This window comes from Mauremys mutica, chromosome 13, assembly GCF_020497125.1.
Source record: "Mauremys mutica isolate MM-2020 ecotype Southern chromosome 13, ASM2049712v1, whole genome shotgun sequence".
Taxonomy (NCBI): Eukaryota; Metazoa; Chordata; order Testudines; family Geoemydidae; genus Mauremys; species Mauremys mutica.
Window position 1 is genome coordinate 13,870,718 of NC_059084.1, and position 17,133 is coordinate 13,887,850.

At 40.6% G+C, this 17,133-nt stretch overlaps 1 protein-coding gene across 2 annotated transcripts in view; it reads left to right on the plus strand.

Annotated features, from left to right (window-relative positions):
- The first annotated feature begins 1,561 nt into the window (after window positions 1-1,561).
- Window positions 1,562-17,133, plus strand: part of ZNF217 (zinc finger protein 217) — a 38,483-nt gene continuing 22,911 nt past the window's right edge. The window contains exon 1 of one of the 2 annotated variants that reach the window (XM_044985120.1): window positions 1,562-1,692. The gene's annotated coding sequence lies outside the window, so the exon portion shown is untranslated. Of the gene's footprint in view, window positions 1,693-2,324; window positions 2,443-17,133 lie in introns of those variants that run through there. The other variant, XM_044985119.1, reaches the window with a different exon arrangement.

Below are 17,133 nucleotides of genomic sequence, written 5' to 3' on the forward strand. Positions count from 1 at the left end.
CTTCAATAAGGTGCTAACTTCAGGGTCTAGCTGAGACTGCTAACTGCTTTGCTAACAGTATTATGCATTCTATTTAATTATAGCATCTAAACCACTCAGTTGGAGCTGAGACACTTAAAAATATTATTTTAACTCCCCATTACTTGCTACTTTGCTGAGTTCATTCCACTTTGTCATACATGCTAAAATCTTTTTAAAGAAACATAACAACCCACCAACTTCAGCAACTGAGCAAATATGTGAGCAACCATCACAACATGTTGCAAGAGTGTGGAATAAGCTCATGTTCTCTCTCTCTCTCTCTCTCTCTAAGTGTTACCATTTCTTTCCACTAGGTGTGTTCCAAAATCCTCTTTCAGTAATTTTTCACTAATTTTCCTAAGTAAGGCTATGACTGACAACACATTGTCTATCTGCTGCCTTTTTTATGTATGTGTGTTTCTCTATTGTGGAAAATGTGAATCTGTTCTAAACTAATTTATGTAAATTACTCTGCAGTAGCTAGTGGTCAACTGGAGTGTACTAGCAAGACAGAAAAAATAACTGTTTTCCCAGAATGATCAAAACAGGAAACTAATGAAAAATACTCACATGTATGTTATTTACATTTGCTAACTTCCATTAAAATATACCATAGTAATAGTCCAAAACAATGTGCCCTTATAATACTGCTATTGTGGACTATTAGTCTAGAATATTGTGTGTGCATAATATATATAAAGCCTTACTGTATTCTAGAATAATAGTTCTTTTATATGTTTTGTAATTCAGGAAGATAGCTATCTTTCTTCCTGAATTACAAAACACATAAAAGAATGAAAACTAATTTGCCCTTGATTTCTTAGCTGTGTAAGAGAAATATAAAAGCAAGTAATCCCATTCTTACACAGCTCCTTCAAAATGGAGTTACTTGGTAGCACAAAGGAAACAACTCAAATGGTGTTAATGGTCCCCATTCATAGCAACATTAAAGACAATTGGTCTGATTTTCCAGAGGTGCTGAGCAGCACCCGTTGAAGTCAACAAGACCTGTAGATGCTCAGCATCTCTGGGAATCAGGCCAAAAAGGAGAAATTAGATATTCCTTAGCACTTTAATGGTCTCAGATTGTTTCCATTCCCCTCATTCCCAATTATTCGGTGTATTTACAATTAAAGAAAAATTCCACTCTGCATCTGCTCCCCCCTGCTCTTCCCCTTCTCCTCCGTTCTGTGCCCCTGTATCCCTACTGTTCCCCCTTTTGCACCCTCCATCTCCTCTGCTCCCTCCCCATTCTGCCCCCTGCACCCCCTTCTATGCCCTCCATCTCCCCTACTCCTTCCCTCTTCTGCCCTGTCCTGCTCACTCCTTATCCCCCCCCCCGCCCATTCCATCACTTATTCCCTTGGTTTTGGCCCCTCCCACTTGTCCCGTACGTTTCCCTAGCTCCGCCCATGTTCGAGGCGGCAGCAGGCTGCAAGGCAAGGGGAGGGGTCGGGGCCTCCGAGTGGGCGTGGCATCGGGGGCGGGGCTCTCGGGGGTGAGGGGGGGGGCACGGCACAACAGCTGCGGGCGGAGGGCAGTAATTTATTACAAACAGTGGCCCGAGCGCGCTGGCGCAGCGGAGTCCGGGCTCCTTTCAGCAGCACCACGGCGGGGCGGCTCGACCCCCTCCCCCTCAGGATGCCGGCTGGGGAGGCGGCTCGCTCCCAGGTGAGGGCGGGAGTTCAGCTGAGGGCGCCCCCGGAGGGGTCAGAGTTGCTCAGTTGCCTTGAGGCGATACAGTTTCCCCCCCCTCCTCATGAGGAGGGGGGGCGTTTTGTAGGGGAACTAACCGCCTCGTGAGACGGGGACATGCCCCCCACCGCGAGCCCCCCAGGCGCGCGCGCGGGGGGGGGGTGATTTGCATCTTAAATCAGCAAGGTGGCCCATCACCGTGGTATCTTGGCGCCTTCTTTTCCGTGCAGGTGGGGTAGAGGTATTGCCCCCCCCAGGTGGGGGGACAGGTATGGCTGTGGGGGGACATACCCCCCCCCGACATGACGCCTTAGCAGAGGCGTAAAGAGGGTCAGGTGTATGGAAGTAAAGCACAACAGCCCCCAATCTTCCCTGCCTCCCTCCCCTTCTTTCTTTCTTTCTCATTCAAGCCCCAACTCTTGTGTGTGTGTGTCAGTTTCATCCTCCGCCAGGCAATGGAAGAGAAGGAGCAGCAGCAGGTAAAGGAACCTCTTTCCCCCTTCTCTCTCTTCCCCTCCCCCCCCAATACCCTCTTCAAGGTCTGATCTTCATCCCAGAACCCCCCCGGGAGGGTGGAAGAGGAGAAAAAAGAAAAGGCAGATGAAGAATGAACATAGCTCCTCTCGTCTCTTCCCTCCCACCTATAAAGTTGTCGCTCTCTCTGAATTCCCTCTCTGCTGCCTGGGATCACCTCCTCCCCGCCCCCCATTCTCCCTCTCCCTCTGTGTAAGTAGGTGCTTCAAACTTCCATTCTATACCTAGGTATTTGTTTTAAATATTCAAAATGTCGACCTTTTTAATCGGGGGGTGGGGAGGGAGGGAAGGGAAGAGAACATTTCTTTGTGAGTCAGGGATGTTCCTGGAAGAAGGGTTTGGTTTGTAGTGTGTGTGGCTTATCGGGGGGCGGAGGAGAAGAGATTTGGTAATGAAAAGTTTATTGATCAGTCTTGTCAGTTTCTTTTTGTTTCATCTTACTGCCTGATATGTGAAGTCTAAGAGCCTCCAGATCATTTAGTTGGTATTGTTTCTTTTCTCTTTCTTTAAACTAGGGGAAATAGGAAGTTTTAAAAATAAATAAATAAAACCCAACTGGTTTCTACAACAACAAAAGACGTTACCAAACGAGGACAATACAATTCCTTAAGTATTTGGGGATTTGATTTCACTCCAGATTCTTAATATCTGTTGGGAGGTATTGGGTTTAAAAAAAAGATTATATACAGTTCTACTCCTGGGCATGTGTGATTTGTTTGTTTGTTTCACATAGAAATTCTAATGCCAAAGCTCTTCTGTATGCGCTCTAATGAGCCATCCCATAAAATATGGTGTGTGCCTTCTTGTAAGTGTTTGTTTGAACTGAAGTGTAATAGTTTTGAAGTGGTAGCCAACAAAATCTCTATGTTGGGTTATTGATCTACTGATGAAAGGCGTTTGGATTTGAAAAGGCTTTAGTGTATTTGAAGATTATTATTATTTATTATTTAATGTATCGGTAGTTTTTTATTTCTAAAATGACCTTGAAGGGTTTAAAGCTACATCAGTTTCTACTCGATGAGTTTGAGGGGAGGCAGCGCTTAGAAGGATCTAGTGCAAAGCGAAAATAGAAATAGGAACTAAAGTAGATGCAGTAAAATGTTTTCTCATAGAAGTATGTGAAAAGGGAAGTTTCTGTAAGTCTATATGAGAAAGAACGGGGAAATAACGCAGTTTCAAATGCAATGAGAGAGGATATCATTCTTCACATTTTATTAGGCCTTGAATGCAGGACTGATATGATCTGGGAGACACTGAAATAAAATGCCTAACTACAAGTTGAATAGCAAGCATTGACTTGCTGACCAAAGCTTACATTGTTGGGGGCTGGTTTTGTGTCCGCAAAGGTATCAGAGCATAGGGCTATGACAATAGCTTGCAAATGCTTTCACGCCATGTTTTATTACTCTTATGAGCTCTTTTATTCACTGTACTTTGATTCCCAAACCTAATACTCTAATTTGTGATCTATTTAAACATTTTATCTGATAATGTGAAGGGGCAGTTCCAAAAAAGTAAGATAAACTGCATTCTTCAGCAAAGGGGGAGGGAAGGGTGAAGTGGCTTTTTTTTTCCCCATACTAGTTTTGTGAACTGATGAGTCAATATTTTTATTATCTGTGGTAGCAGTGCTAGTTCGTTATGGATCATTAATGACTTAGTTAATCTAATATTAACGGTTCTTCTAAATTATAGAGAATACTAGCTGTCTGATTTAATGTTTGAAATTCATTTAATCTTTTGGCCTTTTCTTTAAGTCACTGAAATTTCAGGTTGTGTTGTAAGTTTTAATAGTTATAAGGAGGAATAGCAAATAACTTCAGAAATGTGACTATTACAGTAATTGATTGTCTGGCTGTAAATCAAATCAAACTTCTGCACATGCTGGAGTTGCTGATTTTATAGATATAAAATATATAGATATAAAAATTTGTTTTGGAGTGTGTGGAAGTTGGGTTTTTTGGAATCATTTAAAAGTACATAGCTATTTAAAAACAGTAGATCTCATTTTTAGTTAAGGTTGATTCAGTTATGTCTTCATCACTTTGGAGTTGGTTGAATGACTTGACGTGAGATTAAGCACAACAAAAGAAAAGGCAGGGTAACAGCTGCCTTCCAGTACTGGAGCACTAGTGCTCTTAGCAGGAAGGCATTTTACCTTTTAGTATTGTGTGGTGTCATGTAAGTTTAAATGTTAACGTTTATATTCATGATATATCATATGAACATTCTAACAATACATCTCATACTTAAGTCCTGTATGGTCATATTGATTTTTGTCTTTTTAAAAACACAATCTTTTAAGATCTGATATTAACTACTGGATCTATCTCATTAACTTTTCAGACAAAAAGTAGCAAACATTCACCACTAGTTTGTACTTGCTTAGTTACTGTGTGGTAAGAACTTTAAGGTGTGTCCTTAATGGCAGCTGACGATTCTTGCAGAGAAGTCTTGTTTATTTTAGGTAGATGTTTTATACAGAATTTCCAGTGAGACAAATATTACTACATTGACTGGGCTCATTCTTTCTGAAAACTGACTGTAAGGCCTAGAAGAATAATTTTACCATGCTGTAATCAGAGTTTATTTTTAAGTCAGTCATTAAGGCTCCCTGCACGTTTTGAGAGCTTTTTCACTTCCTTTATTAAATATATTCTCAGATACTACATATAATATTTGCTTTTTTTTTAAAATAAGTATAGACAGGCTTAATATAAATAAGCATATTCTTGACACATTCTTATTTGTCAAAATGAAAAGACATTTTTGTTCTAAATAAGTGGGTGTGAAAAATTTTTCTGGGTTTGTTTACATTAAGTGGCCTATATTTGTTTCTTGTAAACAAGGCTACTATAACAGGCTTTATAGAATAGCTTCTAGGTTTTAGAAGTTTGGGTCAGGAGTACTTGTTTTAGATTCAAAATGGGTAGCTCTGGGGTTTTTGCTTTGTTTTGGTAGGGAAGAAGGGTGGGGGGAGGAAGATGGGGGCAAGGGTGAGTAGAAAGAGGAAGCTAATAAACTTCAGCACCTTTATCAGACCATCTGACAAAAGGTTATTTCATTTTGGCTTCAAGAGTCCTTAAACCCCATAATTACTTCTTACTAATCTTTAAAATATTTGACTAGAGTATCTTCTTATTCATAATGTTGTGAATTTAGAGTTGCATTGATAGAAGATTAATTGCTTGGTTTTTACATGATCAAAATGAAATGCTAAGTTATCACTGTTTTGCAGAGAAAGCGGTTTAAAAGAAAACTGGATTTCACTTGACTTTCAAAATGGTGATTACTGTAAACTTTGAGTTACAAGAATCTGAGGCTTTGTAATTAAGAAGCTCTGGGGGAATGTTAAGTAAGATTTAACCTTTTTATGTTTCTAGTCTTTCCTGTCCTGATTTTTTTGGTGCAGTGAGTAATGTCTTAGTACAAGACTTCCATACAAGATATAGAACACTCGATATTTTAGCAATAACGTTGTTGGTTGTTTTTTAATGTGTGGGAAGAACATCTTTTTCTCCCTACCCTTTAGAGGTAAAGTTCCTTTCTTTAGGGGAATCTGAAAGAGGAGTGACCTTTGAACTCACATGCACACTGCTTTTGGGATGATGAAATAACTAAGGATATTTGCCAGTGTCTTACACTTATCTTGTTTCTTCTTTTTTAATACCTAACTGTTCAGTTGTTTTTAAATATAGTAAAAGTAGCACATTTCTGCCACAGCAGGGCTGCCATTAGCCAGGCTTACTACCTTGTTTTTGTTTTTGAGACTCCTGATTAGAACATGAGGCATCCAATAAGATACTTGTTTCTGCTTTTCATAATTACATTTGTTATTCCAAATTGTCTCCAACATTCTATTTACTTGTAATGAACTCCTGAGTATTTCTAAGGACACTCACTTTTTGTCACTGAAGTTATCTTTTTAAAAAGTTCAAGAGTTCTTTCCATTTCTATTGCACTAGCAGGATTAGGGCCCCATTGTGCTTGGTACTGTACAAACACTCAGAAGGACATGGTGTCCTGCCCAAAGAGCTTTACAGCCTAAGATACAATGTAGGGAAGAGGATATAACCAAACTATAAGTCTAAAATGCATGGTTTTTTATTTTTATATATATAAATTGCACATCAACTATACCCAACTGCTTCTCAGCCTGAACTTAGTTGTGTAAATTTCTTGTAGGTGTCATAGAAGGAAGTGACTCTTGAAGGGCTTGGAATCAACAAAACAAACTGCTTTAATTTTATTTTTGAAGTGAAACAAAACATTTAAATTTTCATTGCTGATCAGAACACAATCACATGACAAGTTTGGTACCTATTAAGTGGATGGCTGCAGTCTTTCTTGGAAGGTTTTCATTGTGGTCATGTGACTTGATTGAGGACCAAGTTACTAATCTATTATGCATTCATATCATCTTGTTTTATTTCTTGTTGGTATATTTGTTGGTGAGATCTATGAAGTGACGTGAAGTACCTTTTTTTTATTTGAAATTAAGCCGGTGGTAAGGTGTTTGCAGCGTATGTGTTGGGTGAAGAATCCGGTAAGAATGAATACAGGTGAGAAACAGATTAAAAAGATAATGAGTTAAAATCATTGCAGAAGATTGGATCAGTTATCAAATGGCCTTTAAGTGGGTATTTCAAGAGAGCATAACAGGAAATATCACAATTGGATACAATATGTAGAATATTTGGGGAAAGTCTATTTTGATAGGTCATGCTTAGTGACTTGAGTGGATTTCTAAATATGGGGTGTAAGTGAATAAATGACTGGATAACTATTTTCCTAATTGGTCCTTTTAGTTGCACAAAATCTACAGTACCTAAGTCTGATTTTGTTTATGCACAATGGGCACTCTAACATTTTATTATACAGAAAAATGTTAAAGTGCAATTTCATCACTTATCACACAATATATCACATCATATAAACTGCATATGGAAAACTGAAGACTCATCATTGTCCTTGTATCCCAACTTTACTTTATATATAGTCATGTTATTTGCCTAAAACAGGTATTGGGGAAATTCCTGATGTATGCCAAACTTTTTTTTAAGAGGTGTGGTGGTTTGGGGAGGGGAGAGAACGGGATAAGTGTTGACAAACTATATGTACTAAAATCCACAATCTCATTTTGAGTATCGTGTTGGGTGGGGAGAATAGTGTAAGCTAGACATGAAGAATCATGGTTTTAACTGGTTGTTGCAATATTATGTGGTGTTTCCTTCTCTCCCTTCCTCCCCGCCCCTCCCCTCTCCAGTAAAGTAGAACTTTAAATCTTAAATTGCTCTCTAATGTTTTTAAAGGTTGACGTTTTGGGGACCCTTCTTTAAAATCCTGCTCTTGGAAAACAGTAGACAATGCAGTTTAGTTTTGTGAGCTTGACTTCACAATATAAAACTGAGAACTGCTACTATTCTTTTATTGCATATACCCATCAATTTGATATTAGTAAATTGATATCTCTGATATGAGGGGCAGTTCAGAATTGTCGCATTGATATCTCTTTAGAGGAAGGACAAACCACAAGTTTCTGCTATAAGATCTCCCTCCTGGGTAGAAAAAGAAGGCAACTATATCTGTGGGTCTTCTAGCTATATTTCTAGTTTCTGTTTTTCTTAGCATCATCAGTCTCTGACCCTGTGGCTGATTTGTGTAGGAGAAGTGTCTGTCTTAGAGACCATGCACTTTTTTTATGGTGTACACAGACCACAATTTTGTATAAACCTTGAAAACCGTAGGTCCAAATTCAGGTGGTGTATGAAAAATGATGCCCACTTAAAGCTTCTTGCTTGAGTGCATATTCTGCCTCTTCTGCTCAGATTTCTGTTGAGGGAGGGGTCTGAGTTTCAGTCAGATGGCAGCATTGGGAGGAGATTGGCGTCTGCCAACACTGTTTCCTCAAAGGAGCCCTTATTCCACAGGCAAAAAAGTAGTTTCTCAAGGCAAAGATAACTTTGTACAGCTAAAGAGATCATAGAAATATATCCAATCTAAAGGGATAGAAGTTTCCCCATACTAGAAGCTCTGGAGAAGCTCTTGGATACGCAGGAAAGCAGTTGTCTCTCAATAGCGTAATGAGGCTTTGAGCCCAACTCAGGGAACTGCAGCTTACCAACTTTATCCATTGAGTGAGATTAAGCAAGGCTAACATTTTATGGTTAAGAAGCAGAGATGTCCAATCCTGTTACATCCTGGTAAAGAATATTTCTCCATTGAATAAGGAAAACTAAATACACTACACCCTATGAAAGATCAAATTTAAATTCTCTTGCTTCACCAAGGCTGCCTTCTGTGGAGAGAACAATATAGCCATTTTGAAAGGTAAAGGCTTGGTGCTGGTTTAAATGCATGACATTTCTTGACTTAATGGAATTGTATCCTCTCATGGCAGCAGTGAAATGTATCATAGGACTTATAAACAGAGTGATCAGTATAGTGCTTTCTGATGATTCTTAGTACACCTTTTCATGATGTCTAAAGTATACTTTTGTTTCATGGACTATAAGAAATCCTTCCATCATTCTGCCCAAATCTGAGAGAAGGAACAGTTGGTAGTCACAACACCACTTGTGAACTTTAAAAACAAATTCTTAACTTGTCCAATTCTTGGTATTTTTGCTAAAATTATACACTGACATTCAGTATTGCTCAGTGGATACTTGGATGCAGAAAGGAAGTTTGTGCAAGCCTGTCACTTCTGATCTTCAGCAAGGGAAAACTTCTGATCTTCCTGGTTAAGAGTCATTTCCTCTACTGAGATGCAGAAGTTCTGTTGTCTCTCAAAACATTAAAGAGAGACTCCACACAGAGGTCTGTGTTGGGAATACCTTCAGAGATCAAATACTTGTTTCTATAGTATAGACCCCAAAATGGGTGGGGAAACTCATTCTCTGCTAGTTATTTCCAACTGGAGGACATGGCTACGTAGAAGAACATGTCTCTAACTTGCATTTATGCAGTCTGGTATACTCATGAACTTTATGTAAAATTACAGTATAAAAAAGGTGGAGAAGTTCACTAACTCTATTCACCAGTATTAAGAGATGTTTGAATATTCTTCTTTATCCTCCCTTTACCCTCAGGTGCATAAGGTATCTACCAGTTTCCACCATTTATTTCTGTCTTTGCTGGTGTGTTCAGGCTTCTGAGTGTTCTGTTGATGGATTTGGCTTCTTTCTCTATTCTACAGTGCCATGTTTCATTTTTCTCTTTTCAGGTGGTGTCCATATTATCTCTTGCCTTGGAAACCATGTTAGTGACATCCTTAAAGCATGTCCTAAATATGTCCATTGTTGTCTTGCCATATTTGGTGCTTTAGATTGGTTTGTTCTACTTAAAGTTTCTGATGTTGCAAGAAATTCTTTCCAAAAGACTCCAAAGATCTTGCACAAGCATTTACGTTTGAATGACTTGATCTTATCAATTTCTGTTTTAGATTTCCATGACTCTGCTCTATAAAGGAGAGACAGACATGATGCTGGTGTTTAAAAATTCATATCAGCTCTTATATAATGCACACTGTGGTGAAAACTTGTGTGGATTGGTTTCTGCTCCCTCATATCCATATTAGGGCTAGTCTACACTGGCAGCGCTTTAACGTGGCTTACGTGGTTGCGGCAGAGCGTAGAGAGAGAGAGAGAGAGAGAGAGAGAGCTAGAAGATCTAGTTGCCTGAGGGTCGTGGTTACCAGCACTGGTGCACTGGCTACACTGGTGCTTTACAGCACTGAAACTTGCTGCACTCAGGGCGGTGTTTTTTCATACCCTTGAGCGAGAAAGTTGCAGTGTTGTAAATTGCCAGTGTAGACAAGCCCTTAGTAGTATTGCAGCAATCCAATGGTGTCAGACTGGACAATCTAATCACAGTTTATTTTTTTAACAGTTCTTGCATATAAAGAAAAGCTTGAACCATTTTTAAGGGGGTTAGTGTAGTTAATAGGCTTTTAAATTTTTGTTTTTAGTGAAACTTACACATGGAGGATGAATTGTAAAACCAATAAATACAATTTCTCCAACTGTTCATGAAGCTTAATTGTATAGTTTATTAGGGTTATGTCTACACTACACAGCTTTTAGTGACATGGCTGTCTCACCACAGCCATGCTGCTAAAAGTCGCATAGTGTAGCTGGTGTTTGTCGGCTCTCCTGCCAACAAAAAACTTCTACCCCCAACGAGCGGCATTTTCACCGAGGGGGTGTGGGCTCTGGGTTGGGGCCAAGGGGTTCACAGTGTGGGAGGGGCTCTGGGCTGAGCCTGGGGGAGGAGGTTGGGGGTGCAGGAGGTAGCTCCAGGCTAGGGCAGAGTGTTGGGGTGCAGGAGGGGGTACAGGGTGCGGGCTCTGGGGGGGGCTCAGGGCTGGGGGTTGGGGTGCAGCATCCCATCAGGCAGTGCTTACCCCCCATGGCTCCGGCTTGGCGGTGCAGCGTGGCTGCTGTTAAGGCAGGCTCCCTGCCTACCCCAGCCCCACGCAGCTCCCAGAAGGGGCCAATGCGCCCCGGTGGAGGGCGTGGGACATTGCATGTTGCCTGTCTCTGTAAGTACTGCCCCAGCAGTTCCCATTGGTCACAGCTCCCCGTCCCTGGCCAATGGGAACTGTGGGGGGCGGTGCTTCAGGCAGGAGCAGCCTGCAAAGGGAGACCCCTGCCCCCCCACACACCTGGGGCTGTGGTGTCTGCTTCTGGGGGCTGGTCTACACTAAGGGGAAAAATCGATATAAGATACGCAACTTCAGCTACGTGAATAACGTAGCTGAAGTCGAAGTATCTTATATCGATAACTTACCCGTCCTCACGGCGCGGGATCGATCTCCGGGGCTCTCCATATCGACGACGCCACCGCCGTTCGCGGTGGTGGAGTTCCGGAATCGATATAAGCGCGTTCGGGGATCGATATATCGCGTCTAGATGAGACGCGATATATCGATCCCTGAAAAATCGATCGCTACCCGCCGATACGGCGGGTAGTGTAGACGTAGCCTGGGAGTGTTCTGTAGCCAGGGCAGGCAGGGAGCCTGCCTTAGTGGCAGCCCTGCTGTGCTACCAGAGGGTTGGTGACCGTTGCCCTAGAAAGTGGATTAATTAGGAGAAGCTTTCCTTCATTTAAGTGCAACAGCAGGCACCGATCCACCCTTTTAAGTATAGACCTATTGTGAGTGTCACAGCTAAAAACAAGATAGGAAAGACTGATTAGCATAAATAGTTAATGCATTTCAAGTGACCATTTAAGGTGAAGTGTCCTGTTAACACCCTCATGAGAGTATTAGGCTGTTTAGGCTCTCCAAGTTATAGCCATTAAACTATTACCGTATTTACTTGTTCATAGCCCGCTTGTTTATAAGCCAACCCCCGTGCCCCCTCCCCAAATGGTTAGGTAAAAATAGCAAAAACCTTTCATAAGCCGACCCTATATTTCAGAGGTTGGCAAACTTTGACTCCCAGCAGCTCCATTGGCTGGGAACTGCGAAACATGGCCACAGGGAGCTGAGGGGCTCCATGCCTGTAGACGCTCCAGGTAAAGAAAATGACAATATATTATATATTCAATTCAATGATTCCATAGTTTAAAATCATCAGATTATGGTGTAGACCGTTTATAAACTGACCCCCGCTCTTTGATGCATCACTTCTTTTTACCAAAAATATTCAGCTTATGAATATAATGGTAATTGTAATAAGATAGAGCTTGGAGATAAAATCAGGTGATATCAGTAGTTTATCTGTGGATTCATATTAGTAGCCAGCAACATAAATGGTACTGTTTCAGTAGTGCCAAAAACATTAGTTGCTTCAGATGATTACTAACAGGATTTTTGTTCAATGCTGGCATTATAGAGGACTTTCAAAGCCCTCTAGGTCCCTAGTAAGATAGCAAAACAAGTTCTGCATATCAAAGAAATGTAAGAAATAATAGCTTTGAATCCAGCTCTTGGATTTAAGGGTCTGTTAATTTTAACTGTATTTGAGGCAGTCTCCTGTATCTCCACTGGGAAAACTAGAAGTGCTGGTATGTTGTTGGTTTTTAAACAGATGTTGCGATGTTTGTGGCATAAATAAAACTTTAATGGCCTTTGTTCCTGCTTTAACTTGTTATGTTGAACAATACATAACTTTACTAGTAGCATAGTATACCAAAAATGTGCTAGTAACTGCTTTAGTACTAAGCACGTAATCATGCCTCCTTTTCTTCACCTAATCTCTAGTGTGTGTTAAACTATAACTGGAAACTCAAAGGATGGTCTTATTTGACACGTCTCTTGGGGTAAGGGAGAAAGCATGTTGACTTATAGATAGAGAATTTTGAAGCAGAAAGGAGTAACAAGTGAAATAAAATTAGTCCCAGTAGGTCATCTCTAAAAGAACCTTTTTGAATACAATATAAAATTTGTGTAATTTAATAAAAGGAAATCAAGCCTCTTCGCTAGTCTTTCATGAATGCTTTGAATGTCTTTTTAATTAATGCATTTTTATGCAGCAGCCTTTGTTGTTGTATCTAGGTTAGGTAACAACAACTAAAGTGAAAACACAATGGTCTCAGCCATTCATAGGCATCATCCTAGAATATTCATCACCATAGAATCTGGGCATCACTATAAACCTGATTTGTTTGTTTAAGGGTGACATAAGTAAATGCATTGTGTTGTGCACTAAAGTTTGTTAAACTCAGGCTCTGGTGGACTTTTGAAGGGATCAGGTTCAAGAGGGAGCACCCTTCAGGTGAGAGTAACTTGCTGCTGCTTTTGGACAGTAAAAATGTTTTCACTGACCATTCCAAGAATCTTGCTTAGCGTATCTTGTGTTCTGGGATGGATGGGTGATGGAGGGGATATCAGTCTATAAGGCATTTGAGCTCTGACTGGATCTTGAGAAACTTAGCAGGGTTTACAAGCTGATGGGAAGGGAAGTCAAGAAGCCCAGATTCCCTTTGCTGCTCTGCTGCAGAGGTAGGAAAATGCATATTTATCAGCTTTCAAACTTGTAACTTTTCTCCCCCAGCTATTAAAAGTAAAAGCTTCCATTTCCCCACTCAAGAGATTTCTACTGCTGTGAGGCTGATGGGCCATTATCACTTCTCCCCCAGCCTCTTGGCTGCAGTGAGGAACAGAAATAGTGAAGAGAACTTAGCTACTGTATCCTTTCCTTAGGGCAGGTCTAAACTACCACTTTTATGTCGATATAACTTGTGACGCAAGTCACAGCAACCTAAGCACTGAGTAATTTATACGGACAGGAGCGCTCTCTCCCGTAGGCATAGAGTCTTCACCAGACATCCTACAGCTCCATCTGTGTCGATGTAGCACATCTAGTGTAGACTTCTAGTGTAGTCTGCATTTTGGCATTCCAGTCAAGAGCAATTCCTGTGCATATCTACACTGCAGCTCATAGCTTTCCCCAGGTAGCATCAGTTTTAAACTGATGTGATTCTTGACAGTTTAACTGCTGCCCAAAGGATTCTGAAGAGCTGCAATGCAGTGTAACAACATTTTTGGTCCTTGACTCTAAGACCTTATCTTCAATAAGAAAAATACTTTTTTAAAATCACACATTAGCTCACAAATGGTGTAGTCCTACCGTGGCCAAGGCAGTTTGTAGTTTTCACCTGAGTTTGTGGGCATGGTGAACTGTTGTCTGCTGTAACCTGCTAACATGACAACAGTTTACCATGCCCCGCGAACACAGGTGAAAACTACAAACTGCCTTGGCCCCAGTAGCATTTTACCACTTGTGAGCTAACTTGTGGTAAATTCTTCTTCTTGGTACTTCCACTGGTGGAGTCAGCCATTTGGGGTTTCTGCCTCAGAATGGTTGTGCTATTGGCACTTCTGTGATCAATGTTCTGTTGTATCAGTGTAGTCTTATTCTGGAAGTAAGTACTTGGAATCTGTTTACATGTTTGTCCCTCACTGACTTCCCAATTTACTTTGTTCAGTTTAGAAGTAAAAATGTTTTCCTAACTGCTAGTTCTATTAAACTCAATCTAGGATCTGAAAGTCAAACTGTATTCTTTTTCTGTTTCATCCATCATCACAAGTATTAGGCCATGGCTACACTTGCAAATTTGCAGCGCTGCAGCAGGGTGTGAAAACACACCGTCTCCAGCGCTGCAAATTGCGGCGCTGCAAAGCGCCAGTGTGGTCAAAGCCCCAGCGCTGGGAGCACGGCTCCCAGCGCTGTACGTTATTCCCCACAGGGAGGTGGAGTACGGACAGTGCTGGGAGAGAGCTCTCCCAGCGCTGGCGCTTTTGACTACACTTAGTGCTTCAAAGTGCTGCCGCGGCAGCGCTTTGAAGTGCAAGTGTAGCCATAGCCTTAATGTTGTTGCAGACTGGATTCTACTTTGGGTTAACCTTGTTTCCAATGGCTTTGCCCAATTGTAGCTGCAGGATTGGCCTTGCATTTGGAGTTCATATAATTTTGTTGATTGAACCAAAATGGATCCCAACTCAGTCTTTTTGTCTCTGTAGTGTTCACTGGAGTAAAAAGTAGTAATTGTATAACTAAATTAGATGACAGTATTTTGAATGTGTCATGGATTATGAGTTGTGTGCCAGTTCTAGATAGAGTAAAATAATGTTTTACTTATTTTAAAAGTACGCTTTTATTTAATAATTGGATAAATTTGATATTCTGATTCCTTTGGGAAAGGATTTCCTTAATTTCAGTAGGAAATTGGTGCTGCTATTTATCTGAATTTCTTGTCTAGTATTGATTTATTAATACTTGATTTCCAAACATAAAAGACGTGCCCTACTCTTAAGATCTTTCTGACTGATGGAGGAAGTCTGAAATGTATCCACCAGAAAACTCAGTCTTGTTGTTTTAAAGCCCACCTTTCAATTTTTTTTTGACATTTACTGTTTACTTCACTTTGGTAGTTTAAATCTAATTATCAATCTACTTGGAAGAGTCAACATTTTTGGTGGAAAACAGAATGTGATCTATAAGTAGATTTCATGATCTAAAAATTACAAATGAGAGACTCTTTACCAAAAGTAGCTCTCGTCATATTGAACCACATCTCTTTTGACAGCAATAATTGCCCTAATGGTAGATAAATATTTCAGACACTGAAATAGTAAGGTAGAGTATGCTGTATTTCCTCAGAATGATGTGTTGAGGGTTAGTAACGACCAGATTTTTCAGAAGTGCTCACATGGAAGCACCTGTTTAAGAAAAATGGAAGCTACTAGGTGCTAAGAACTTCTAAAAATCAGGCCTAAATGTGTAAATTACTTTGAAAAATCACATCTTAAATCTTCAAAGGAGCCAGGTGCCATGACAGTGAGTCTGAGCCTATAGACCTGGGCTTGCACTACTGGAGCTTGGTCTCTGAAGAGTGAATTATTAAACATGTGTTCATGAAACTTGCAAAATTCATCCACTATTTCCCAACACATCCAGAGAATTCATTGTCTCTAAATGGTTCCCGTCTGCAAGGAGTTCTTGGTTATCTTGTTGAATGGGAGTTAGAACAAAACTTGGCCCTGGAATTTGGTATGGAGGCCTTCAGTTTCTACAAGAAAGTATTTTTCGCAGTTGGTGAAAGCAGGTTTTGGTCTGCTACTAGCTTCATGGTAGTATTTCTCAGTTATGTACCCTCTCCTTCTGAATATTTGCTAAACTGACATGTAGATGAAAGTACATGGAAAAGATGCTTTCCCTGTAACTGAGTGCTTCTAGAGAATTTCATTGCCGCACAACAAATTGAGATTGTCTAGGTGAAGTAGGTTCTTAACCTGTCTCTGGCACTGACAGCTTGACCTAGAACATACGTCAGTGTGCAGCAGATGCTGTTTAGAATTCCTCTCTTGTACACTTCAGAGGAACTTAATGTGCACACGTTGGTATTAATGAATAGCAACTCTTTCTAAAATGGGCCAGTTTCTATATTTTGCCTGAATATTCACTAAAGAGTTAGGGTTAAAAAGATTTTTTTTTATTTAAATCCACACCTGGATGATAGTCCTTTTACCTAAGTGGCTTGCTGATACTGTGCCATTAGCTGCTCAGATTTTCAAAGCTGCCTATTCATCTGTCTTACAAATAAAATACCTTCATTTAGGCAGCTTCCATTATACAACAAAGATCACATCTGAGCTCTGCCACAGAATACCATCGTCCTGTATCTAATTACATTCCAAGAATGTTGATCTGTGTGTCACTCCAAAGCCTAAAATGTCTGAGTCCCATGTGAAGTGATGGAAGCAGCTACAAGCATGGTTGAGAGCTTTTTCTTTTTTCTGCGTGTGTTCAGAATATCACCAGGTTGAATCATCATTGAATTTCATGGTCTGTTACCACCCAATTTTCAAGTTCTCGACCATTTTATTTTCTGAATTCCACTTGTGTGGCATACAGTTGCAGTAAGGCCTGTACCTGGTAACTTTAATATGCAAAGCATCCTAGACCACTGTGATAGCGGTTAACCCCATGAAAGGCCCTTATTCTACAGCTAATTTGCATGCAACAGTCCCATTGGTTGTAAGAAGGAGACTGCATAAATGGTGAATTACTTTGCCCAACTGCCACACCCATGCACTCAGTTGACACCTGCGCAAATCCCCTAGATACAAATCAACACAACCACCTGCACAACAAGCAGCATACAAAATTGCCCCTCGTAACAGCACACACCCCTCATTCACCACCCCCACAGAGCTACACAACACAACCAATACACACAATTACCCCAAACACAGACACTCCTTACTTGACATCCACACAAATCAACGCCTCTCCCATCACAACATACGCATTCACTCGCCCTTACTCATACTTACCATAAAATGATAAACTTGAACTGCAAACCATGGATCCATCACTAGTATATAAATACAGCTTATACAGTTACTGAAGACACTGAACAAAGCAACAAATG